Source organism: Bufo bufo, chromosome 5 (assembly GCF_905171765.1).
Source record: "Bufo bufo chromosome 5, aBufBuf1.1, whole genome shotgun sequence".
Classification (NCBI taxonomy): domain Eukaryota; kingdom Metazoa; phylum Chordata; class Amphibia; order Anura; family Bufonidae; genus Bufo; species Bufo bufo.
Genome location: NC_053393.1, coordinates 133,189,919 through 133,215,745, shown reverse-complemented (window position 1 = coordinate 133,215,745; position 25,827 = coordinate 133,189,919).

Genomic DNA, 25,827 nt, shown 5'->3' with positions numbered 1-25,827 from the left:
CAAAAAGACACACCTTACCATCGAGGCCTTCTGCAATTTCGCTGATAAAGATATTAAACAATATGGGTCCCAGAACAGATCCCTGAGGTACCCCACTGGTAACAAGACCATGGTCTGAATATACTCCATTGACTACAACCCTCTGTTGTCTGTCCCTCAGCCACTGCCTAATCCATTCAACAATATGGGAGTCCAAGCCCAAAGACTGCAATTTATTGATAAGCCTTCTATGTGGGACAGTATCAAAAGCCTTACTAAAGTCTAGATAAGCGATGTCTACTGCACCTCCGCCATCTATTATTTTAGTCAACCAATCAAAAATATCAATAAGATTCGTTTGACATGATCTCCCTGAAGTAAACCCATGCTGTTTTTCATCTTTCAATCCATGGGATTTTAGATGGTCCACAATCCTCTCCTTAAGTATGGTTTGCATTAATTTCCCCACTATTGATGTCAGGCTTACTGGCCTATAGTTGCCTGATTCCTCCCTATTACCTTTCTTGTGAATGGGCAGAACGTTTGCTAATTTCCAATCTTCTGGGACGACTCCTGTTACCAGTAATTGGTTAAATAAATCTGTTAATGGTTTTGCTAGTTCACTGCTAAGCTCTTTTAATAGCTTTGGGTGTATCCCATCAGGCCCCTGTGACTTATTTGTATTAATTTTAGACAGGTGACTTAGAACCTCTTCCTCTGTAAAGACACATGCATCAAAAGATTTATTAGTCTTCCTTCCTAACTGAGGTCCTTTTCCTTTATTTTCCTTTGTAAAAACTGAACAGAAGTATTCATTGAGGCAGTCAGCTAGTTCTTTATCTTCTTCCATATACCTTCCTTCTTTTGTTTTTAATTTGTCTATTCCTTTTTTTTGAATGGTGCGGACTGCACCTGCGTGTCCACCACTCCATCCATTCCCTATGCATGTCTACATTCTCAGGATCGGCAGGGATTCCAGTAGTCAGACTCCCACCTATCTGCTTGTTATCCCCTATACTGTGGATATATAAAACTTAATGAGATGGGAAAAACCCTTTAATCCCTTCCCGCTTCAGGACGTATGCATATGTCCTTGCAGCTGCAATGTTCACACAACTGGACGTATGCATTCGTCCTGCATTCTCACTGCACCTCGAGATCGGTGTCAGAACCTGGCTGGTTGCCATGGCAACAGGTAGCCAGTGGATCTCACAGGTGAACTGTCATAATATACTGACAGTTATACTATGCTGCAGTAAAGATGGCCACAGGCCCAGCTAAAGTTGGCACACCTTTTGCACTTAGAATAACATTAAAGTGCAGAAACTCCTATCATTTTGACAGGAACCCCTGCTCTTACTTAGCAGCCCTAGATGCTCGAAATGGGTCAATGTCCCCAATTCTATTATACCTGTTTGAGTATGGAATGTTTTTAACCTTTGAGGGCTTTCATACTAGAGTTTTTTTTATTTATGGTGTATGGATTATACAGCAGACACCTGCCAGCAGTGGCTATGGTCAGAGATCATGGACATTTCATCAATTGTGACCACAGCATTTGAGGGGTCATTTACTTGGAGTGTTGTGTTCCCGATGCTTGAACTGCCCATTGCAGTCTAAAAATAAAAACTAAAGAATAGGCTTGAGCGAACCCGAACTGTAAAGTTCGGGTTCGTACCAAACTTTAGGATTTTTGGACCCTAGCGATATGCCCCCAATGTATGAGATGGGAATACCCCTTTAAGTTCATTATGCTTCTCTCTCTATGAGTGAGGAATTGCCTATCCATGTCTACAGGAAAGAACAATGCCTCTGTCTTATTTTTATTAACTTTAAATGGGTTGTCCAGAATCTTTATATCAATGGCCTATCCTCAGGATAAAAACACAGCAGATGAATTTTAATGTTGATTAATGTAAAGTAATTCACCTAGGTTGCCGTAATCCTATTTATGAATATATAGAACATTTGTGGTGGCAAAGTTAATACAAGCCACTTACTAATGTAGTGTGATTGTCCATATTGCTTCCGTTGCTGACTGGATTCATTTTTCCATCACATTATACACTGCTCGTTTCCATGTTTATGACCACCCTGCAATGCATCAGTGGTGGTCGTGCTTGCACACTACAGTATAAAGCACTGGCTTCTCTGGTGGCCGGGACTGTGGGACCACACATAGGCTAGTGCTTATTCCCATAGATTGCATGGTGGTCATAACCATGGAAACGAGCAGGGTATAATGTGATGTGAAATTAATCCAGCGACCATAGGAAGCAATATGGATAATCATAATACATTAGTAAGTGCCTTGTATTAACCTCCTCTAGTCTACATAATAAATGCTATTTGCTTAAGTAAGACAACCCCTTTGAGAGAAATAAAAGTAGAGCCAGCAGAAGAAGAGAAATACTTGGACGTTCTGTCACAAGTAAGCTAAGCAGAAGTAATCAATGTCAGGCAGCAGCTACAAAAGCACATAAAGTATTAGTGTGAATGAAAAAAGAGATAAAAACAAGTGATTTCAATATAATAATAGGGCGGGTTCACACTTGCATTAGGGGATTCCGCTATAGATTCAGTTTACAACGGAATATAATGGAATTCCCGATTAGAATACAAAACTGAAGCCTTTAAGAGGCATTCCGTTTTGATCCGTGATAATAGAAGTCTATGGGCAAGCATAACGGATACATCTGGTTTCCACTATGCTGGACAGAAAACAAGTACGCGCTCAAGCGGATGAGGTAAGTATGATTTATTTTTATTTTTCTATTGCCATTTCAGGGAAAATCTCTACCACAAAGGACGAGGAAATTCGGCTTTGCGGCGAATCAAATTTTCCCTTCGTGGACTTTGATTCGCTCAACACAAGTGCTTTATCTTATAGCAATTGACATTGAGGTTTATATCAATCTAATAATTACTGTTGTATAATTGCTTTGAGAAAGGTTGAACTTGATGAGCTTGTGTCTTTTTTCAAGAACAAGTAAATGTAGGAATAAATAAAACTGACGCAGAATAAGTCTCCCTGCACTCTCCTCTCCAATATTCTTCTATGAATAATTTTCAGCAACACTGTCCTTAGCGCATGAGCGCTTGCCACATCTCTCCCTATTATCAGCTCACAGTACAATGGCGGAGACCTCACGGGATGAGGATTGTATAGGGCTGTGACATCACAGGGGATATCTATTTGCGGATTGGCTGGCTGCATGGCATGATGGGTGATCTTGCGCCCTGAGCTTCTTACTTTCACTTTGTAACACTGCAGCTGTCATTTTAGGAAAACCTGATTCGTTACCACGAAGCGCAATGGAATTCAGATTTGTTTAGAATTAAAGTTTTCCTAAACTTTGGACCGAATTCCACTTCAAATGCTTTGTTTCGCTCAACACTAATTAGGAACATAAGAATGTTATTTCTTGGCAGGTTTAATTGAATCTATTTAATTTGTTCGCATTGTTCTGAGAAACTCCATACTTTAAGCAGCAAATAGAAATATTTTACAATGTAACATTAACCTCTTCTGTTAAGACAAGTACATTTACCAGTTACTGTAATTATTTTCTTCAATAAGCTGCTCATATGAAATGTTTTGTACAGTTTGAAAATCTGTAAGAATCATCAATGAAAACACTTGCACATTAACATTTTTTCGTGCCTTGCTTCTTGCATTTTTTTTTATAAGCACTGTACATATAAGAATAAATGCTATATAGTGTAAAATCAGATAATTCACTAGGTTTCCAAGGCAATGCCACACACTGCATTGTGTATGGAATATATGATCATAGCTTAGTGTCAGTTGCTATGCCAAACGCACATCTGTCTTTAAGCTACAGTCATTTCATTTGTTTTACTATATTTATATGGTACAGAACTGGGCACAGTCTATACCAATTAAGCATACAGTGTATTGAAATGATCCTATATTTGATCCAAATGATTTTATATTTTATATTGTGCTAGCAGAATGACCCGGCGTTCAATGGCTATGTTATCTATTTATTTATAGTGAAGGGAAGCAGAGCTCCCGAAACGCGTCTGGGCTGGATCGCTGTTATAAAGAAGAAAATACCTCCGCAATAATTTGCATGGCCATGCGAGATATTTAATAACCTGGAAAAGACCGCTACTTTGTTTATGCTGCTATAGATCACGTGATCGGACTAACCCGGAAGAGAACCTCAATTCCCGCGAGAAGTTCACGAAGCAGCGTGCAGAGCCCGGGCAAGCGGCATCCTACGACACCCGCACCGGATGAGAGGAAAGTTTGGGACAGACACGAGGAAGGTAAGATCCTGTTACCCCTGCAATCTGCCTCTATACCGATAAAGCCGGCACTATATTGGAGATCAGATACGAGGTAGGTAAGAATCTACTACCTCTGCAATCTGCCCTTATACGGGTTAGGCCGGCACTATATTGGAGACCAGCAAACGCCAAATCTAACTAATCTATATGATACTGAATGACGTCACTGGAGGTGCCTTTATCCATTATCCAGCACCAATTGCTGTAAGAGACAATTGAATAGGAACACTTATCAAGGACATGGAGTGAACATAATAATATATATCAACACATTATTACTGGAGCTGTATTAACTGATTATTCAACTGTTCCAAGAAACAGCTGAATGGAACCAACCAATTCAAGCTATTGACTGAACCTATATCAAAAGTCACGCATACTGAATAGGCCTAATGTGTATTTATACATACTTACGCGAATTATGAACACATGTCAACTGTTTATATGAAACTGTTTATATGAAATTGTTTATATATGAAATTGTCTATACCGTTTTATCCTTCATCTAACAGTATATTATTTTATTGTATTTTAATATTTTAGTGTTTAATTAAACTTTTAATTTCCAAGTGCCATTTGTTGAGTGCTCACCCTTATCTATTCTATATCTATTTATTTATGTTTGTGTGTGTGGTTAAAAGATATCTACAGTGTCCCCCTTAACAGTGACCTCCACAGTGGCCTGCCACCTTAACAGTGACCTCAACAGTGGATCTCCCCCTTAACAGTGACCCCCCAAAGCGCCCCACCTCTTAACTGTGACCTCCACAGCAACCTTCTCCCTTAACAGTGACCTCCACAGCACCCCACCCCTTTAACAGTGACCTTCACAGCACCCCACCCCCTTAACTGTGACCTCCACAGCAACCTTCTCCCTAAACAGTGACCTCTACAGCACCCCACCCCTTTAACAGTGACCTTCATAGCGCACTGCCCTCTTAATAGTGACCTAAACCAGTGAAGAATAATGGCTGAGTTGTTATGGAAACCTGGTGTAAAACTGTGTGTATGTCAGTGACTGAAAGACCTGCAAGCTTCAGTGACTGAAGGACCTGTATGTCATTGGCTGAAGGACCTGCAAGCTTCTATTGGTAATACAGGTCATGTGATGGTGACATATTTGCATTTTTTGGGAATATCTCTGAAACGGTACATCCTAGAGAGCTGGGACCCTCTCTAAAATCTTTCTAAGCATGTTATTTACCGATATGTAAAATTTGGTGCAGATCGGCCAGTTGTTTGGCCCTGCATAAAGAACAGACAACAAACACAAAGACAACAGACAGAAATTAATTTATATATATATATATATATGAGAGTAATAAGAAAAACACTCAAAATTAGTTAGTTAGAACCTCAGATGAACAACACCTGATACATTACACCTAGAGATGAGCGAATCAAAGCTGACAAAGAAATGCGAATTTCCTCGCGCTTCGCGGTAACGAATCACATTTTTCCTAAAATGGCTGCTGCACATGTGAGGACATGGAGAAAGGAAGTCTGGGAAGGCGGGATCACCCAGACATGCATGCAGCCAATCAGCAGCCAGCCCTGTGATGTCACAGCCCTATAAATACGGTGGCCATCTTAGAGTCAGACATTTTCCAGCGTTCTGAGTGCAGGGACAGATGTGAGAAGACGCTAGGGACAGCAATTGGAAAAAGAAACTGAAAAAAACGATTTAGAAGTGCAGGGAAGGATAGAGAGGAATCATTTAACAGCATCTTAGTGCAGGGAGAGACATCAGAACGCGCTAGGGACAGTGCTAGAAAAGTGATTTACAAGTGAAAGGATAGGGAGGAATCATTTCACAGCATCTTAGTGCAGGGAGACGTCAGAAGGCGCTAGGGACAGTGCTAGAAAAGTGATTTACAAATGCAGGGAAAGAATATTTGGGGATCCAAATAGCCATTATACAGCTCTGTCATTCCAACAATTTGTTCTTGTTATTGGGGTGCAAGTGCTATTTTAAAAAGCCTTTAGTGGCCTATTTCAGTACAAAAAGAAAAATATATTCTCAGTTCACTTCTGCAGTTATATGTGTTGAAAGCGTTTAGTGGCCTATTTAAGTACAAAAAGGAAAAAATCTATACGCATTTCACTGAAAGCAGCTGGCCCTGATGAAGTTCCTGGAAAAGTCCTAAAAAACTGTGCTAAACAGCTGAAAACAGTGTTTACCAGTATGTTTAACAGCTCACTAGAGCAGGCCATTGTCCCCACTTGCCTGAAGTCCTTCACAATTGTCCCAATTCCAAAACAGGCAGGGGTGAAGACCTTAAGTGATTATCGCCCGGTGGTTCTCACTCCTATTGCTATGAAGTGCTTTGAACAACTTGTCCTCAGGCACATGAAGAGCAAGATCTGCACCTCCATGGACCAATACCAGTTTGCTTACAGAGCACATAGGTCAACTGAGGATGCTGTATCACTTACCCTTCACACTGCGCTGTCACACCTGGAGCAGAGAGACAGCTATGTGCGGATGCTGTTCATTGATTACAGCTCGGCCTTTAACACCATCCCTCCCAACAAGTTGGCAACAAAACTGAACAACTTGGCTCTCAGCTCACACCTGTGCAACTGGATACTGGATTTTCTTACAAAAAGACCACAAATCGTACGCATGGGCAAGCACTTCTCTTCATCCTTAACACTAAACACTGGGGTACCACCAGGCTGTGTGTTGAGCCCTCTCCTTTACTCCCTCTTCACAAATGACTGTAAACCTATTCACAATACCAATACCATTATAAAATTTGCAGATGACACGACCGTGATAGGCCTAATCTCCAACAATGATGAAACAGCCTATAGGAAAGTGTTTGAGAATCTAGATAGATGGAGTAAGAACAACAACCTCATACTCAATACCAAGAAAACAAAGGAGCTAATTCTGGATTTTAGGAAGAAGAAACAAAATGGGCACCATCCCATTAGCATTAATGGCGGAAACGTGGAGATAGTTCAAAGTTTCAGATTCTTGGGAGTTCATATTAGTCAGGACCTGATGGGATATATGTGACTCCATTTTGTCTCATTTAGCCACGTGTATTACATTTGGTTAGTGCACTACAAAACCTCCCTTCCCCCTATGGAATGTGAGACACTTCCTTAAACTGTTTCAAGAAATCCATACATTCCTTAGTTTGAAAGTATGAACAGTCCAAGCCATATAAGGTCATCTGGCTCAAGTGTCTGCTAGCTCATGTGTATATACCTGATTGGTCAAATGCTGTTACTATGAGTCAGCTATTATGTTAATGCAGAGCTTATGTGTGACCATACTATTGGTCAAATACTAATGCTAACATATGATTGGATGTAAAGGAAGCTCAACCCCCTCTATTAAAACTGTTTGCCAGCTGTGAATAAACCAGAATGGGTTAGAACTACACACGGTTCAGTGCTATCTTCTTCATTCTCTCGGTACCGGTTAAGACTTAATTCAAGCTGATCCCTGAAATCATGTGTCAGGGACACACCGTTAGGCAAGAGTAAATTTTCCTAACAGTTTTGGGGGCTCAGTTTCCGGGATTGGGAGGGTCAACTCTTCAGGTCTACAGTGAAAGACATCAATTCTTGTCCGCCTTGGACCTGGGAGCAATGACCAAAAATCCCATTCAAGTAAGTCGAACCATCTATTTATGATTTCAGTGGATTGCGATGTCTGGGACACGCAAATGTTGATTTTAAGCGGCTCATATCATAGGGTCCATATCGTTAGGTAAAAATGTTGATTATAAGAGGCTTAGTAAGTCCATATCATTAAGAGATAGTGCACTATATATAAGAATAATCTGTTCCGGAAACAGAAGGATACAAGCTTGAATTAACTCTTATGTATATATAGTATAATTATTTTAGAAGTATTAAGATTATCTGTCTGTGTGAGATGTTGGCCGAGTGGTAAGTTTACGGTCGCATCCCGCTTTGAAATCATTCTGTTTCTATCACTGCCAACATGTAAACTTTGTTGCACGGTCTAGTCCCACAAATTATTTCCTAGTTAACACATGAGTAGACAATTGGGCAGGATGTGAGAATTGACAGTTAAAATGTGAAACAGAATGTTATGCCCGGCTGGCAACAGGGATGAAAATCTGTAAAAATCTGTTAGAAGCTTACAGACTGGTTACATCAGAACTCCCGTGATTGTGAAGGGGGGCTATAGTGAGTGACAAGACACAGCAGAGTCAGGAAGTTAATTCATGGCAAGGGAAAAAGTGTCTCAGTGTTTGCAATTAGAAAGGGCTTGTGTTAAACGTTCAGAAATGAACTGGTTAAGTTTTGTTGCCCTAATGATCTGTGTGTGTTTAAATAGTGACGATTTATAGTCCTAGAATTAGAGATTACAGCACTAAAAGATGGACAGTTAATGCATAAGTGTATTGATAATTGAAATTAGAGAAATGAAATGAGCAGCATTTCTTATTTCAAGATGGAGGATTTTGAATCCTATAGAGAGAACAAAGGTTGCCATGAGGCATCCCTCCCCCCCCACCACATTCCAAAATGTCACTTGTAGTCCTACAAGAACTTCTTCTTGTTCTGTCTGGGATGTGTTTTCAGAGAGAGCCCCCTCCCATCTCACCCCCCTCCTCTGCTCAGGAATTTCATATGGGGGTTGAGGGGGGGAGGGGGGCTGCTAATTGGTAAATGCATCAGCAGAATGTGAAGATACTAACCTGTGTTATTTCTAAGATATTCCAGACAGGGCTCCAGTATTGGATTAGATCTTTCCCAATTGTATGTTCTGATGGTTTAAAATGTGCCTGCAGTGATGATGCTAATTGGAAGTGTCCAAACGTATCAATCTAAGGTTGCACCCATTCTAAGTCCTTATTCAGATATGAGTAAAAGTTTGAGGAACATGTGGTACAGCTGAACGTCTTGATGTATTGCTTTACTTCCCCTGTTTGAACACTCCTGAAATAAGAGACGCAAAACAAGAGGAAGTAGAAGGCGTAGTTATATAGAATAAGGGGCATGTGTATAACACTAAACAAAAAAAACTACATGGCATATAAGATGATTTGTTAATTTTAACAAAATGACTGTATGATTAACATGTATATTGTTTTACAGTGACAGACCATCAGCAATTCTGGGTGTGGTATGAATATCTGCTTCCCGGAAAGCTGTGTTTGTCTGTGCTGCAAATTTTGGAATGTAACAAAGAGATTGTGTGATTGGGTGAAAGATACATGATTCAGTGGAATGTGAATGGGTGTGGCTCTGAGTTGTATGTACGTAGCAGAGCTGTGTGTGCAATTCATATTCTATGTGTAAGGGCGTGGTTATGAGCTGGTTTGTGAAGATGAGTACATGAAAATGTATATGAATGCGTATGGTATACGGTATTTGTTTTTAAATATGCGCATTAAGAATTTTATTTTATTTTCTTGGAAGTTTTTGGGTTTTTTATTGGTACCAACAGCATTGATCAAGCTGTACATTTTTATTTCAATGAAAAGTTTTTATGGGCCCTTTGTGTGTTCATGTCTGTATTGTCAGATCTGTTTGTTTCAATGTTTGCAGTTACATGTTACATGTTCAGTGTTGTGCTTAACATCAGAGCTCTGCTCGTATGGACAGCTAAGATACTAATGGCAGAACAGAAGACAGACCAAAGCGTCCACCAAAAGGGGTGGATTAGGTGACTCAGAATGAGAGGAAGGAAATGTGAGCCCTCTATGGGAATAAATGGGGTACTGACAAGGACATACAGAACAGATTCCTTACCAGTAGAAACCATGGACAGGGAATACATCATGTCATGTATTTAGCATTATACTAGATTGCCCAGTCAGCCTATTAGGGAGAGATTTGTTCATTAAGCTTGACTTGCAGGTATCAGCAAAGACTCAGGGCATAAGAGTACACTCAGATCTCATTCCAGTCTCTACACCAGTGCCACTGATTCTTGCAAACATACAGGACCACCCAGAATAACATTAACCCTGCATTATGGTCCTCAAATGAATATGACACAGGATTCATATATTGCACACATTACAAAGCTACTGTGAAACCAGGTGTCACCTCAGTGTTCCAGAAACAATACCTGCTGTAAAAAGAGAAACTTGATGGGCTTAGGCCAATGATAAAGGAATTCCTGCAAAAGGGAATCCTGGCAGAGGTGATTTCACCCTACAGCACGCCCGTTAAACCAGTGACAAAGGCAGATGGTACTACCCGCTTTGTACAGGATTTAAGGGCCATCAACAACATCATTGTGCCTATAGCCCCTGTTGTACCTGATGTCACTTAATCATTATCTGCCATTCCAGCAGACACAGTTTGGTTCAGTGTGATAGATCTGAAAAATGCTTTCTTTTCTATCCCAGTTGATAAGATAACCAGACTACTTTTTGCTTTTTCCTTTGACAGACGCCAACTGACCTGGTGCAGACCCCAGGGATATGCTGATTCACCTGTAGTGTACAGCATAGTCCTCCAAGCGATGTTAGAATCATGGTACACCCCCCAAGGTTCTGTGTTGCTGCAATATGTTGATGATTTGTTACTGTGTAGCATGTCAGCGGAGGCCAGCATTCAGGATGGTTTATCACTGTTATAATGATTGTCAGGATGTGGTCACAAAGTGACACTTAAGAAAATGCAATGGTGTAAAATGCAGGTTGAATACTTGGGCTTTGTCCTCACAAAAGGTGAACGGAGAATCAGCGCAGAAAGAGTCCAGTCTATTGCGGGTTTGGTCGCCCCGCACACCAAGAAGGAAATGTTATCTTTCCTTGGTATGATAAACGGTAGACAATGGATTACTGATTGCTCCCACTATTGACAATGTTTTGAGGCAAGCCACTCTGGATGGAAATCCAGATTTGATTAAATGGTTTTCTGAAATGTACAATGCATTTGATTATTTGAAATGTTTACTCATGTCGAGCCCAGGGCTGGGCCTCCCTGACTATAATATGCCCTTCCACATGTTTGCACGCCAAAATTGTAAAACCATGGTGGGTGTACTGACACAAGAAAACGGAGGCAAGTTGCGTCCTTGTGTGTTTTTCTCTAAGGTAATGCCCACCCCTGTTCAAGGGATGCTGGCATGTCTGTGTTCTCTTGCAGCCTGTGCTATGATGGTAGAGTTGATAACTTCTTTCACAATGTGACATTACACCATTTTTCACACCACTCATGATGTTGTAGGCCTACTCAAGGACATCCGCACTCAACACAGCAGGCAGCTGAGCTTATTGCACTCACTAGGACATGTATTCTACATGCTGATAGACCTGTCACCATTTATACTGAGAGTAGGTACACACATGGGGTAGTGTGGGACCATGGTATGATCTGGCAGAGGAGAGGATTCACGGCAGCAGATGGTAAGGATCATGTCTCACAGGGCAATGCGCTGGCAGTTAAGATGGCGAAATGAGTGGCCAAAAGCAACCTCACAGGTTTGTATAACCATTGGGAGATGCCATGTTTGGCACCTCCAACCCCTGAGATGTTGCAAATGCTTACTGATCTTCAGTGGTATGCCACTGAACAGGAACAGAAAGACTGGTGTTATCCAGTATTGCAGAAAAATCCTGAGATAGGATTAGAATTAGTCTGCAAAGAGGGGAAGTTATGCATTCCCCCAATATAGTGCTTCCATCTTAAGTAGCACATTTCCACAGAGTAGGACATAAACAGCATTGAGATACTCATGGGTAGGCCTTTCCCCACACCATGGGCAAGACGCCCCCTGGTGGTGCAGGAAGGGGACTTGGACCTGATCAGAGAGAAGTCTAATCTGATCAAAGTCCTCAGTAAAACTGAAGAAAAAGTGGCTTGTAAGTCTCCTTCTCTTTCACAGGAATCAACCCGTCCATTCCGGATAGGCGACCAGGTGATGATCAAGATCTTAAAGAAGGGAAAGGAACCAGGAAGTTTCACCTACGGACAACCCACCGAGGTAGTCGTGATCACCAGAACAGCAGTCCTCACTGAACAATCGCCCACGTGGATCCACGCCACAAGGATTAAGTTGGTGAAGAAAAGAGAGGTACTAACGGGGGCAGATAGCCCTGACCTCCAACGAGGCCCAGAGGTACTAACAGAGGCAGACAGCCTTGACCTCGAAGAAGATACAGAAGGGGTACTAACGGAGGCAGACAGCCTTGACCCCCAACGAGATGACGCAGTCGGGAAATTCCTCGAGATGGCTGAGATGTAGTGCCTTAATAATTGTAATTTTGTGTCTCCTACTTACTGTCCCATGGCTGTGGAACAGACAGATATACCTGGAAACAGAATGCAGAGGGGAAGACAGTCTATGCAAGACAAAGGAGAACTTATGGCTGTACCTGGCCAAAACTCTGAACTTAACTGACTTTTGTCTCCAAACCACTTTATCGGCATCTAACATTTTTGAGACATGTCTGGTAGCGGTCCCCACCCCAGTAGATGTATGGACGGAGCTACTACGTTCCCAATGGAATGACGCAGATATGGAGGATCATGATGTTAAATATGGATATGTAAATCCTTATCATGCTTGTTATGACTGTCCTACATATGAGACTCTGCAAAGTAATATGATAGAAGTAATTACAGGTCTTGTCACAGCAGCAGAAATATGTTATAACTTCACCTGTGATGAGACACTATTGCCTCCCTGCATACAAGCAAAAATGCAGAACAAGACTAAACCAAATATTTGTGATAGAGATTTAGGTAGTTGTAAAAAGATAGTATCAGAAAAAAATGTGCAATGTAATATTACAAAAACAGTACCATCCCTAGACAAACATGTACCTCTACCAGCAGGATGGGTATTGGCCTGTGGGAATACTAGTTACACATACATACCGGCCAATATTACAGAGGGACCCTGTACAATAGCCAGGTTGACATTAGCAATGATACCACTATTCCCAGCAATGCAGATACGATACACGAGAGACACTTCCCTACAGTTACCAGAAAATTGTGATTATAATGTGAATCTCCTCTCTAGATCAGAATATATGAGTTTAGGGGTATCTTTGATAGGAGTACCAGGGTTGGCCATATATAACCACAGGACAATATCAAAACTTGCCTGTTTTATGGTAAAACAGATAAATGTCACTAGTACAGTTCTGCAAGATATGCTGCTGGATATACAATCGTATGAAAAGGCTATCTTGCAGAATAGGGCAACTATTGACTATTTATTGTTCCAACATGGTGTAGGATGCTCAGAGTTCGCAGGGATGTGTTGTTTCAATTTATTAGATCACTCCCGTGGAATAAAAGATAAAATAGGCCAATTAGAGGAGATGAGAAAACATATAAAACAGGATGTTGACCAAGGTTGGTGGGACTGGCTTTTTGGCTGAATACCTGACTTTGGTCAAATAAGGTATGTTTTAGGAGTGGCATTTGCCGTGGTCGCTGCAATAGTGGGTCTCTGCTGTTGTCTGCAGTGTGTGCCCTCCCTTCTAGCCATATGTCAAAAGGTGGCCGAAAGAGGGGTACACTCAACATCCCTCTATACTCCGGTAGAGGTAGAAGAGGTAAACCCAACCTCAACAAAGCCTGAGGATTATACTCCTGAAGGGTATATGGAATATCTAAAGGCTTACAACCAAGGAAGAGCAGAGAAAGAACCATATAGTATAAGGTATATATAAGGTTCTAAGAGGGGATTTGATGGGATATATGTGACTCCATTTTGTCTCATTTAGCCACGTGTATTACATTTGGTTAGTGCACTACAAAACCTCCCTTCCCCCTATGGAATGTGAGACACTTCCTTAAACTGTTTCAAGAAATCCATACATTCCTTAGTTTGAAAGTATGAACAGTCCAAGCCATATAAGGTCATCTGGCTCAAGTGTCTGCTAGCTCATGTGTATATACCTGATTGGTCAAATGCTGTTACTATGAGTCAGCTATTATGTTAATGCAGAGCTTATGTGTGACCATACTATTGGTCAAATACTAATGCTAACATATGATTGGATGTAAAGGAAGCTCAACCCCCTCTATTAAAACTGTTTGCCAGCTGTGAATAAACCAGAATGGGTTAGAACTACACACGGTTCAGTGTTATCTTCTTCATTCTCTCGGTACCGGTTAAGACTTAATTCAAGCTGATCACTGAAATCATGTGTCAGGGACACACCGTTAGGCAAGAGAGTAAATTTTCCTAACAGGACCTGTCATGGATAAAAAAACACAACAGAAATTACCAAAAAAGGCCTTCAGAGGCTTTATTTTCTGAGGAGTCTGAAGAAAGCACAACTCCCAAAACAGCTGCTAGTCAATTTTTACAGGTGCACCATAGAATCTGTTATCACATACTGCATTACAGTGTGGTACTCCGGCTGCTCTTCTGAGGACAAGAAGACCCTCAAGCGCATCATCAGAATTGCTGGCAGAATCACTGGTACTCAATAACCATCACTGGATGACATCTTCACTGCTCGCTGCAGCAACAGGGCAAAAATTATCTGCAGGGATCCAACTCACCCCGGCCACAGCCTTTTCATTCCCCTACCCTCTGGTAGGCGTCTTAGAGCCCTACATGCCCGCACCACTAGGCTTAAGAACAGCTTTTACCCCAAAGCAATCAGTCTCTTAAATGCTCAGAGACTATTGCCCCTTCCTAGGATAGAAACTACCACAGACTGAAAGTGACTGCTGCATTCATGAACCCATGATGATCTCTTGTCTGCAGTGGTGTCTGAATCAGTGTGTATATATACTCATAAGCACTTCCTACTTTGCTCTTGATATATATATGCTGTGAACTGTGAATAGTAATGCTTTCTAGTGCAATGTTTTATTTTATTTTTTATTTTTTTCTAGTGTAATGCTTTAGTTTAAATGTCAGTTCTTGTTCCTCTGTCCATGGCATCTAGGATTGCTCCAAACAACATTTCATTGTATTGTACATTGTATTGTACAGTGACAATAAAGGCATCTTATCTTATCTGTTGCAGTTAATTGTAGTGAAAGCGTTTAGTGACCTATTTCAGTACAGAAATAAAAATATATACGCTGTCATGATGCGCTCTGTGTGGAAGCGTGGACAGCCGGGGAGCGCTCGCGTCATCAGCGCGCCTGGCGTCGCCAGCTCCCATTGTAACCAGAAGGGGGCTGAGCGCCGATCGTCTCACTCAGCACTCGGCTGCATTAGAACTCAGGAGTAATGTGACGCTGGCCAAGTCACATGACTCCACCAGTGCCCTATTTAAAAAGGCAATCTGCTGGCCACAGATTCCCTGTTATTGAGGTCCTGTTATTGAGGTCCTTCCTGCGATATACTTACCTGGTTTGTTGTTCCTGCTTGGCTTCAGATTTCCCGTCCGTCTCATCCTTTGGTCTTGGTGTTCCCTCCTGGTTTTGACTTCGACTTCTCCTGACGATCCTCTGCTTCCTCCTCCGGTACCTTTCTGCTCTCTTGGTTATTCACACGGCTTGTTTGACTTCCCTGTTGCATATGTTGTTTGTCTTCCCTGCACTTTCCTAGCTAAGGGTTTGTCGACCACCCTCTGTGTGTGTGACATATGCACTTGACTGTTGCAGTTATTTGTGGTGAAAGCGTTTAGTGGCATATTTCAGTACAGAAAGAGAAATATATACGCACTTCACTGTATTTGAGGTGAAAGCATTTAGTGGCCTATTTCAGAACAAAAAGAAAAATATATACACATTTAACTGTTGCAGTCATTTGTGGGGAAAGAGTTTAGTGGCCTATTTTAGTACAAAAAGAAAAATATATACGCACTTCACTGTTGCAGTTATTTGTGGTGAAAGCGTTTAGTGGCCTATTTCAATACAAAAAGAAAAATATATACCCACTTCACTGTTGCAGTTATTTGTGGTGAAAGCATTTAGTGGCCTATTTCAGTACAGAAAGAAAAATATATACGCAGTTCACTTCTGCAGCTATATGTGTTGAAAGCTTTTAGTGACGTATTTCAGTACAGAAAGAAAAATATATACGCACTTCACTGTTGCAGTTATTTGTGGCGAAAACATTTAGTGGCCAAGACCCTCTCCATCTTTGTGCACCACAGGATGTCCTCCTTCCTATCCATGATGACTAGGAAATCGTGTTGTTTTCCCTGATGAAGAGACCAGGGCCTGGTAGTTATGGTTTGAATCTTGATGAACTTTGTGACTCTTCCGTGCTCCAAGCAATCTTGAAGCTTTTTCTTCTCATGGTCTGTAGCTACTAGAGGCCTGTTCATGCCAGGCAGATTCCCACAGAAGTATCTGGCTCGATGAGCAGCCAATACTGTTCTTGCATCAATATTGACAGGATTCTTCTCCAGGTGGAGAGATATTGTTTTTTGGAATGCTTTCTCCATCACAACCACGTCATCAAATAACCAGAAGACTGGCCGATTCTCTCCTGTCTTAGGCAACATTAAAAAAATTTATTAAATTTATTAAATATTTAATATTAAATGTAGCCAAAACTTGATAAAAATTATAAGAAACTAAACTTAAATTCGCCAATATATTATCCCAATCTTCGATGGAAATTCCCTGACAATCAATTTGCCAAGCCTTCTATGTCGGAGAACGTGTATTATTAAATCGTGCAGTGCCGAAGTGGCCTCATCATGCTGCTACCACCTCCACAATCTCTCGTCGTCGTGCTATTCTGTGGCCTCCTCATGCTGCTGACACCTCCACAATCTCTCGTCATAATGCCCCTCTGTGGCCTCCTTATGCTGCTGCCACCTCCACAATCTCTAGTCATTGTGCTACTCTGTGGCATCCTCATGCTGCTGACACCTCCACAATCTCTCGTTACCATGCTACTCTGGCCTCCTCATGCTGTTGACACCTCCACACTTTGTCGTCGTGCCACTCTGTGGCCACCTCATGCTGCTGCTACCTTCACAATCTCTCGTCGGAATGTTACTCTGTGGCCTCCTCATGCTGCTGACACTTCCACAATCTCTCGTCATAATGCCCCTCTGTGGCCTCCTTATGCTGCTGCCACCTCCACAATCTCTAGTCATTGTGCTACTCTGTGGCATCCTCATGCTGCTGACACCTCCACAATCTCTCGTCATAATGCCCCTCTGTGGCCTCCTTATGCTGCTGCCACCTCCACAATCTCTAGTCATTGTGCTACTCTGTGGCATCCTCATGCTGCTGACACCTCCACAATCTCTCGTTACCATGCTACTCTGGCCTCCTCATGCTGTTGACACCTCCACACTTTGTCGTCGTGCCACTCTGTGGCCACCTCATGCTGCTGCTACCTTCACAATCTCTCGTCGGAATGTTACTCTGTGGCCTCCTCATGCTGCTGACACTTCCACAATCTCTCGTCGACGTGCCACTCTGTGGCCTCCTCATGCTGCCGCCACCTCCACAATCTCTTATCGTTGTGCTACTCTGTGGCCTCCTCATGCTGCTGACACCTTTACAATCTCTTGTCGTCGTGTTACTCTGGCCTCCTCATGCTGCTGACACCTCCACACTTTGTTGTCGTGCCACTCTGTGGCCTCCTCATGTTGCTGCCACCTACACAATCTCTCATAATCATGCTACTCTGTGGCCTCCTCATGCTGCTGCCACCTCCACAATCTCTCATTGCCATGCTACTCTGGCCTCTTCATGCTGCTGACACCTCCACACTTTGTCATCGTGCCACTCTGTGACCACCTCATGCTGCTGACACCTCCACAATCTCTCGTCGTCGTGTTACTCTATGGCCTCCTCATGATGCTGACACCTTTACAATCTCTTATTGTCGCACTACTCTGTCCTCCTCATGCTGCTGACACCTCCACAATCTCTCGTTGTCATGCTACTCTGTGGTATCCTCATGCTGCTGACACCTCCACAATCTCTCGTCGTCATGCTACTCTGTGATCTCCTGATGCTGCTGACACCTCCACAATCTCTCGTTGTCATGCTACTCTGTGGCCTCCTCATGCTGCTGACACCTCCACAATCTCTCGTTGTCATGCTACTCTGTGGTATCCTCCTGCTGCTGACACCTCCACAATCTCTCGTCATCGTGCTACTCTGTGGCCTCCTCATGCTGCTGACACCTCCACAATCTCTCGTTGTCATGCTACTCTGTGGCCTCCTCATGCTGCTGCCACCTCCACAATCTCTCATCGTTGCGCCTGTCACATCTGTGACAGGTCCCAAAAGGTCTGAAAAAATATCTACGCATTAGTGATCTGACAGCCTCTTTTGGTTTCACTTTGTCTGTGTGTTGCTGGTATGTCCACACCTCCTGTTCAGGTGTGGATCATGTGACCTTTACCTCGCCCTATTTAGTCTGACTTTTCCCATCACTCCTTGCTTGGGATAGCTTCATTTGGAGTGTGGTTCATGTTGAAGTCCTGTTTATCCTTCATCCTCTGAAGTTAAGTGTTCAGCTTGTCGTGTTTTGTATTCCCCCCCCCCCCAGTTGTTTACTAGGCCTCAGTGAGACGCTAGTTCCTTCACCAGGGAAGGAACAGGTGGTCTCTGCCCTGTCATTATCTTTAGGGCATCTGAGGGTCACCAGAGTTTTCTAGGTTCCCGTGTATGGGTTTCTCTACCATCGAGTGGTGCCCATACGGATAGGAGTTAGGGCCAGGAGCATGGTTTTATAGGTGATGACCCTTTTCCTTCCCTAGCGGTGAGGCCTAGTGTCTTTCCCCTTCCTTCTTGATTGTCTTTTGGTGTTCTCCCCTACTACATCCGTGACATTATCCCAAGCCCATACCGCCATTTTTGTTCTGATCTGTGCAGCTATAGATACTATGTCTGCACTGGTCGATCAGATGCAAAATCTGACTTTGGAGGAAGCAGACCTCCGCGCAACTGTCTTTCAGATTCAGAGTCCACAAGCTGCCGGTTCTGGTGGTGGGTCCCAGGCCTGTCCTGAACCGAAGGAGGCTCTCCCGGACAGGTTTTCCGGGGCTAGTGACAATTTAATCCGGTTCAGGGAGTCATGTAAATTATACTTTAAGCTGCGCCCATACTCTTATGAGGATGAGTGTGGGTAGGATTATTTCATTGCTTAAAGAGGACGCCCAATCTTGGGCTTTTTCTCTGCTGACCGGATCACTGTCCCTCCGGTCGGTAGATGAATTATTCAGAGCATTGGGTCTCATCTACGATAACCCGGATCGGATCTGCTGAGGCATTACAGGTAACGCTACATTGTGATTTTACCTGTTCTTGTTTCAGCATACTCACCTTTTGCCAGCTTTCCCTTCCTTTCCCCTTGTGGTTAAGGATACCATCTATAGGACCATATTCTGGCTATCGGGCAAAGCTGGGCAGTCCACAACTAGGGAGGGTGCAAATAGGGATACTGTGGCAGATAGGAGGGAGGATATAGTGAGAGACAGGGCTGTCTAGGGATATTGACCCAGCGCTGTGTCTTTCTACCTTGGTACCTGGCTACCCTTCACCCTATCTGGTTACTTTAACACTGTCCCTTTTTGGGCCCTTCCCATCTCCGCCCATTTTTTATAGGAGAACAGTGTAACTAGTGGCAACTATTTAGTATTGTTAAGTTTAGTAGGGCCCATTATTTTATCTACAAACATTAATAAATGTTATGTTTTAAAATTCAAATAAGCTACCCATTTATTGTGAAGTCTATTACTTATTTAAGGGTTTAGCCATATGGTTTCATTATAGTTTGACCAACTACAATTGGTTGTGTAACAATAATCTCTCAGGCCGAGACCAAGTTACAGAGTTTGCGGCAGGGAGATCGTTCCGCAGGAGACCTATTGCTCTGAATTTAGGAGATGGGCTACCGATACTGAGTGGAACGATCCTGCTCTCCGCAGCCAATTCTGTCAGGGCCTCTCTGAGAGACTGCAGGACGCGTTGGCCATTCATGAAAATCCTGTGTCATTGGAGGCAGCTATGTCCCTTGCTGTACGTCTAGATAGACGCCTGAGGGAGAGATCTAGGGGTCCTCACCTTCAGGACGTACTGTCCAATAAGGGTACTGCTTCCTTTGACACTTATGGTGGAGAGATACTGGTAGTTGCGCCTTGTGATGAGCCTATGCAGTTAGGAGGAGCTACTCCTGGCAAAAGCTTGGGTCATGTGAAAGGAGTCTGCTTTTATTGTGGCAAGAAGGGAAATTTTGTGAATATTTGTCCGTACTTGCAGCATCAAGGTGTAAACAAAAAGAAAAAAACCTTTTAATCCTCAAATTACTGTTGGTGGTGTGGATGGGGAGCAAGAAAACCTACATTTGTCTTTTACTGGTAGTACCCGTTTTCTCCTGTCTGCCGAGGTGGCGCTAGAGTCCAAAACTGTGAAAATCGAAGCATTTATCGACAGTGGTGCAGGAGTTAACTTGATTGATGGAGAGTTTGTACGCAATAATGGGTTGACTACTAATGCATTAGAGAAAAGTATTTCTGTTTTTGCAATTGACTCACCTAAAAATGCCTGTCGCAGGTAGTGAATGACATTCATTTAAGAGTAGGTGATTTGCATCAGGAATCTATCTCCTGTTATGTATTGAAGGGTCTGCCTGCTTCGTTGGTGTTGGGCTTACCATGGTTAAGCAAACATAACCCTGACATCGACTGGTAAGCGAGACAGATTGTCGATTTGAGTGATTTTTGCATGGACAACTGTCTTAATGCATCATTTTCTATGGTGGCCACTAAAACTGTACCCTCGTTCATTTCAGAATTTTTTGATGTTTTCTCTGAGAGTGGTAATCAGTAGTTGCCTCCGCACCGGGAGTATGACTGTCCCTCCAATCTTATTCCCGGAGCTAAATTGCCCAAATCTCTGTTGTATAATCTTTCGGAACCCGAAAGAAAGGCCATGCAAGAGTATATTACCGAGTTTGGCAAAGGGACATATTAGACCATCCAAGTCCCCAGTGGCTGCTGGGTTTTTCTTTGTAAAGAAAAAAGATGGTACCCTGAGACCATGCCTGGACTTCCGTGAGCTCAATCGTATTACCGTCCGTAATCCTTACCCTCTTCCTTTGATTCCGGATTTGTTTAGTCAGATTGTCAGTGCCAAGGTGTTCTCTAAGTTGGATCTGAGGGGGGCATATAATCTGGTAAGGATCAAGGAGGGGGATGAGTGGAAGACCGCATTTAATACCCCTGAGGGTCATTTTGAAAACCTGGTCATGCCCTTTAGGTTAACCAATGCTCCTGCGGTTTTTCAACACTTTGTCAATGACATCTTTCATCATCTGGTGGGGAGGTTTGTCGTTGTATACCTTGATGACATACTAATTTATTTGCCTGATATGGAGACTCGTCAGGATCATGTGAGACAGGTGTTACAGATCCTAAGAGAGAATAAGTTGTATGCTAAGATGGAAAAGTGTGTATTTGCTGTACAGGAAGTGCAATTTCTGGGTTACCTGCTCTCATCCTCAGGTTTTCGTATGGATCCCGAGAAGGTCCGTGCTGTGTTGGACTGGGATCGACCCGAAAATCTGAAAGCGCTTATGCGGTTTTTGGGGTTTACCAACTACTATCGTAAATTTATCTTGAACTATTCATCGGTGGTTAAACCTTTAACAGACATGACTAGGAAGGGTGCGAATATTTCTGTCTGGTCTGATGCGGCATTACAGGCCTTTTCTGCTGTGAAAGAATGTTTTGCTTCGGCCCCTATTCTGATGCAACCGGACGTGACTCAGCCATTTATTGTTGAGGTTGACGCGTCCGAGGTAGGTGTAGGAGCAATCTTGTCGCAAGGTCCTTCACCTAGTAAATGGCGCCCATGTGCATTTTTCTCTAAAAAACTCTCTACTGCTGAAAGGAATTATGATGTGGGGAATAGGGAATTGCTGGCCATTAAGTTGGCGTTCGAGGAATGGAGGCATTGGTTGGAAGGAGAAATTCACCCTATTACAGTAATTACGAATCACAAGAATCTGGCCTACCTGGAGACGGTTAAGCGACTGAACCCAAGGCAGGCCAGATGGTCATTGTTTTTCACCAGATTTAACTTCATCGTCACTTACCACCCTGGGGTTAAGAACGTCAAGGCGGATGCTTTGTCACGTAGCTTTCCTAGGAAGGGGGGGGGGGGTGAGGCTAATGACCCTAGTCCCATTTAATCTGAAGCGGTAGTCATATCAGCTATTTATCCTGATCTTAAGGCCAGGGTGTTGGAGGCACAGGAGGATGCTCCGGACTCTTGTCCTCCGGGGAAGTTGTTTGTTTTCTCCGAATTCTGTGATTCTGGTGGTTGTAGATCGTTTTAGTAAAATGGCACACTTTATTGCATTACCTAGTCTACCCAATGCTAAAACTCTTGCACAGGTGTTTGTCGACAACATCATGAAACTACATAGCATTCCCTCTGATGTGGTGTCCGATAGAGGCACTCAGTTTGTTTCCAAATTCTGGAAAGCGTTCTGTACTCATCTGGGTGTACAATTGTCCTTCTCTTCGGCTTTTCATCCTCAGTCGAACGGACAGACGGAGCACACTAATCAGAATCTGGAGACTTACTTGAGATGTTTTGTTTCAGAGAATCAGGAAGAGTGGTCTTCATTTTTGTCGTTAGCTGAGTTTGCTATAAATAACCGTAGCCAGGAATCCACTGATAAGTCGCCGTTTTTTGGGGCATATGGGTTCCATCCACAGTTTGGTACATTTTCTGGTGCTCAAAATTCCGGCATTCCTGAGGAGGAATGATTTCCCTCTTCTTTGTCTTCTATTTGGCGGAAAATCTAAAATAACCTAAAAAAGATGGGCAACAGGTATAAGTGTGTGGCTGACAGGAGACGTATGAGTGGTCCGGACCTGAGAGTGGGTGATTCTGTGTGGTTGTCTACAAGAAACATTAAACTTAAGGTATCTTCTTGGAAGTTGGGCCCAAGATTTATTGGACCATATAAGATCACTGCCATTGTTAACCCTGTAGCCTTCCGTCTTGAACTTCCTCAGGCATTGAAAATCCATAACGTATTTCATAAATCGTTGCTAAAGAAAAGTGTGTCGAACCTGTTGAGCCGTCCTCCTTGCCTCCCGCTCCTGTCATGGTGGATGGCAATTTAGAATTTCAGATCAGAAGGATTGTGGACTCCCGAGTTCTCTAGAGATCCCTCCAGTATCTCGTTCATTGGAGAGGGTACGGACCAGAGGAGAGGATGTGGGTTCCAGCGACCGATGTTAAGGCTAGTTGTCTGGTGAGAGCATTTCACAGAGCTCATTCTGATAAGGTCGGTCCTGGGTGCCCGGAGGTCACCTGTAGAAGGGGGGGTACTGTCATATCTGTGACAGGTCCCAGAAGGTCTGAAAGATTATCTACGCATTAGTGATCTGACAGCCTCTTTTGGTTTCACTTTGTCTGTGTGTTGCTGGTATGTCCACACCTCCTGTTCAGGTGTGGATCATGTGACCTTTACCTCGCCCTTATTATCGGACTTTTTCCATCACTCCTTGCTTGGGATAGCTTCATTTGGTCTTGGAAAAGCTGGAGTGTGGTTCGTGTTGAAGTCCTGTTCATCCTTCATCCTCTGAAGTTAAGTGTTCCGCTTGTTGTGTTTTGTATCCCCCCCCCAGTTGTTTACTAGGCCTCAGTGAGACGCTAGTTCCTTCACCAGGGAAGGAACAGGTGGTCTCTTCCCTGTCATTATCTTTAGGGCATCTGAGGGTCACCAGGGTTTCCTAGGTTCCCGTGTATGGGTATCTCTAACTTCGAGAGGTGCCCATACAGATAGGAGTTAGGGCCAGGAGCAGGGTTTTATAGGTGGTGACCCTTTTCCTTCCCTAGCGGTGAGGCCTAGTGTCTTTCCCCTTCCTTCTTGTTTGTCTTTTGGTGTTCGCCCCTACTACATCCGTGACAGTGCCATTCTGTGGCCTCCTGATGCAGCTTCCACCTCCATACTCTGTCATTGGGTCAATCTGTGTTCTCCTCATGCTGCTCACACCTCACCACTATGTCATATGTCCTCTCTGTGGACTTCTCATGCTGTTCCCACCCTCCCCACTTCATGACTGGTCCACTATTTTGGCTTTCAGCCTGGCTGACATCATCGTTTATTTGACCTTTCTTCTAATCTGTCAGAAGGAAGAAAAAATGAGACGCACAACAGATTTTGTCTGTGTAGTAGCTGTAAGGCCTGTATGGTCCCATCAGAATTGGCTTATGATTTGGTAGCCAAAAGAAAGCAGGAGTGGGTACAAAACAGAGAAGAAATGAGCAAATGCTGACCAAGTGAAGGCGTATGCTCCACAGACAGGATCCGTTTTTTGTGGGTTATTGTTCTGACGGATCAGAGGAAGGGCAAATTAATCAGTGACATCCACACAAACCTACTTCTGACACCCTCTCCACTCTGTCAGGGGGGCTCTACTTGTATAAGAGTTTAATAGAACAGGTTCTGTAGACATCTATGTGGAATCAGCTGACGACGGTGTAAAAGGAGTGCGCTTCTTCTTGGTGCTAACATTGACATGTAAGGTTGAGTTCATACTTGATTTATTTGGTCAGTTTTGGTCCCGTGACTGCCCAAATAAGTGAAGTGTGCAGTGATTCTAAGTGCGACGCCTGTCATCTGCATGTCATACAGACTCGCAGTATTATTTCACTACCAAAGCAGACTCCCTATGCGTGTTACTGCAAGGCACAGTGTTCTACACCACTATAAAGGCTCTCTTCAGCCAGGAAATAGCAGTTTTTTAACGTAATTCGCCATGAATAAATTCAGATCGAACCAAATGTTTACAAATAGAAACTGGCGAACCGACGAATTGAATTTTTGTAAAATTCGCTCATCTCTAATTACACCGTGTAATTATTAATTTAAATTTTTTTTATAAAAATGCAGAAGCTGTGTATGAAAAATGAAGTACAACCTTACCGCTTCTATAGGAACTAAGACGATAAGTAGCAGACCTTGGTTAATTAATAAACAGCAAGTGTAGCCACCTCTATAAAAGCAGATGTTTTGGCCGTTTGCTGGTCAGGATCATTCAGTTGAGTGTTAAAGTGTACCTAAACCTTCCATATACTTTTATTAAAGTTTATTGTAAATACAATGACATTTATTTTTCTAATATAGTTTATTAATTTATGTTTTTTTACATTTTTCCAAGCGAAATAAGCACCTGAAGTTCAGTTGCCCATTGTGCTTTAGAATCCGTACTCCCATACAGCGTTGTGTACGGGAGTATGAACTTCAAATTGGTCATTGATGTCTTAACTCCTTGGGATCATAATAAGGTGTACCTAACCTTTCCATATTCTTTATTAAAACTTATCGTAAATGCTATAAAATGTATTTTTGTAATATACTATATTTTTTTTATGTTTCCCAGTGAAATAGCTACCTGAAGTTCAGGTGCTTATCACGCTTTAGAGTCCGTACTCCCATACAGTTCAGTACAGACTCCCCTGTGGCCCCACTAAGTGTTGTACAGGCTAGAGCAGTGGTCGGCAAACCGCGGCTCGCGAGCCACAAGCGGCTCTTTAGCCCCTTGAATGCGGCTCTTACAGGTGCGGGCTCCCACATAGCTGAAAAACCAACCCCTCCTGCTGATTTGTGAAGCATGCACTACAGTCTTCTTGCCTGTGGAACGCATTTGCGTTCCGCAA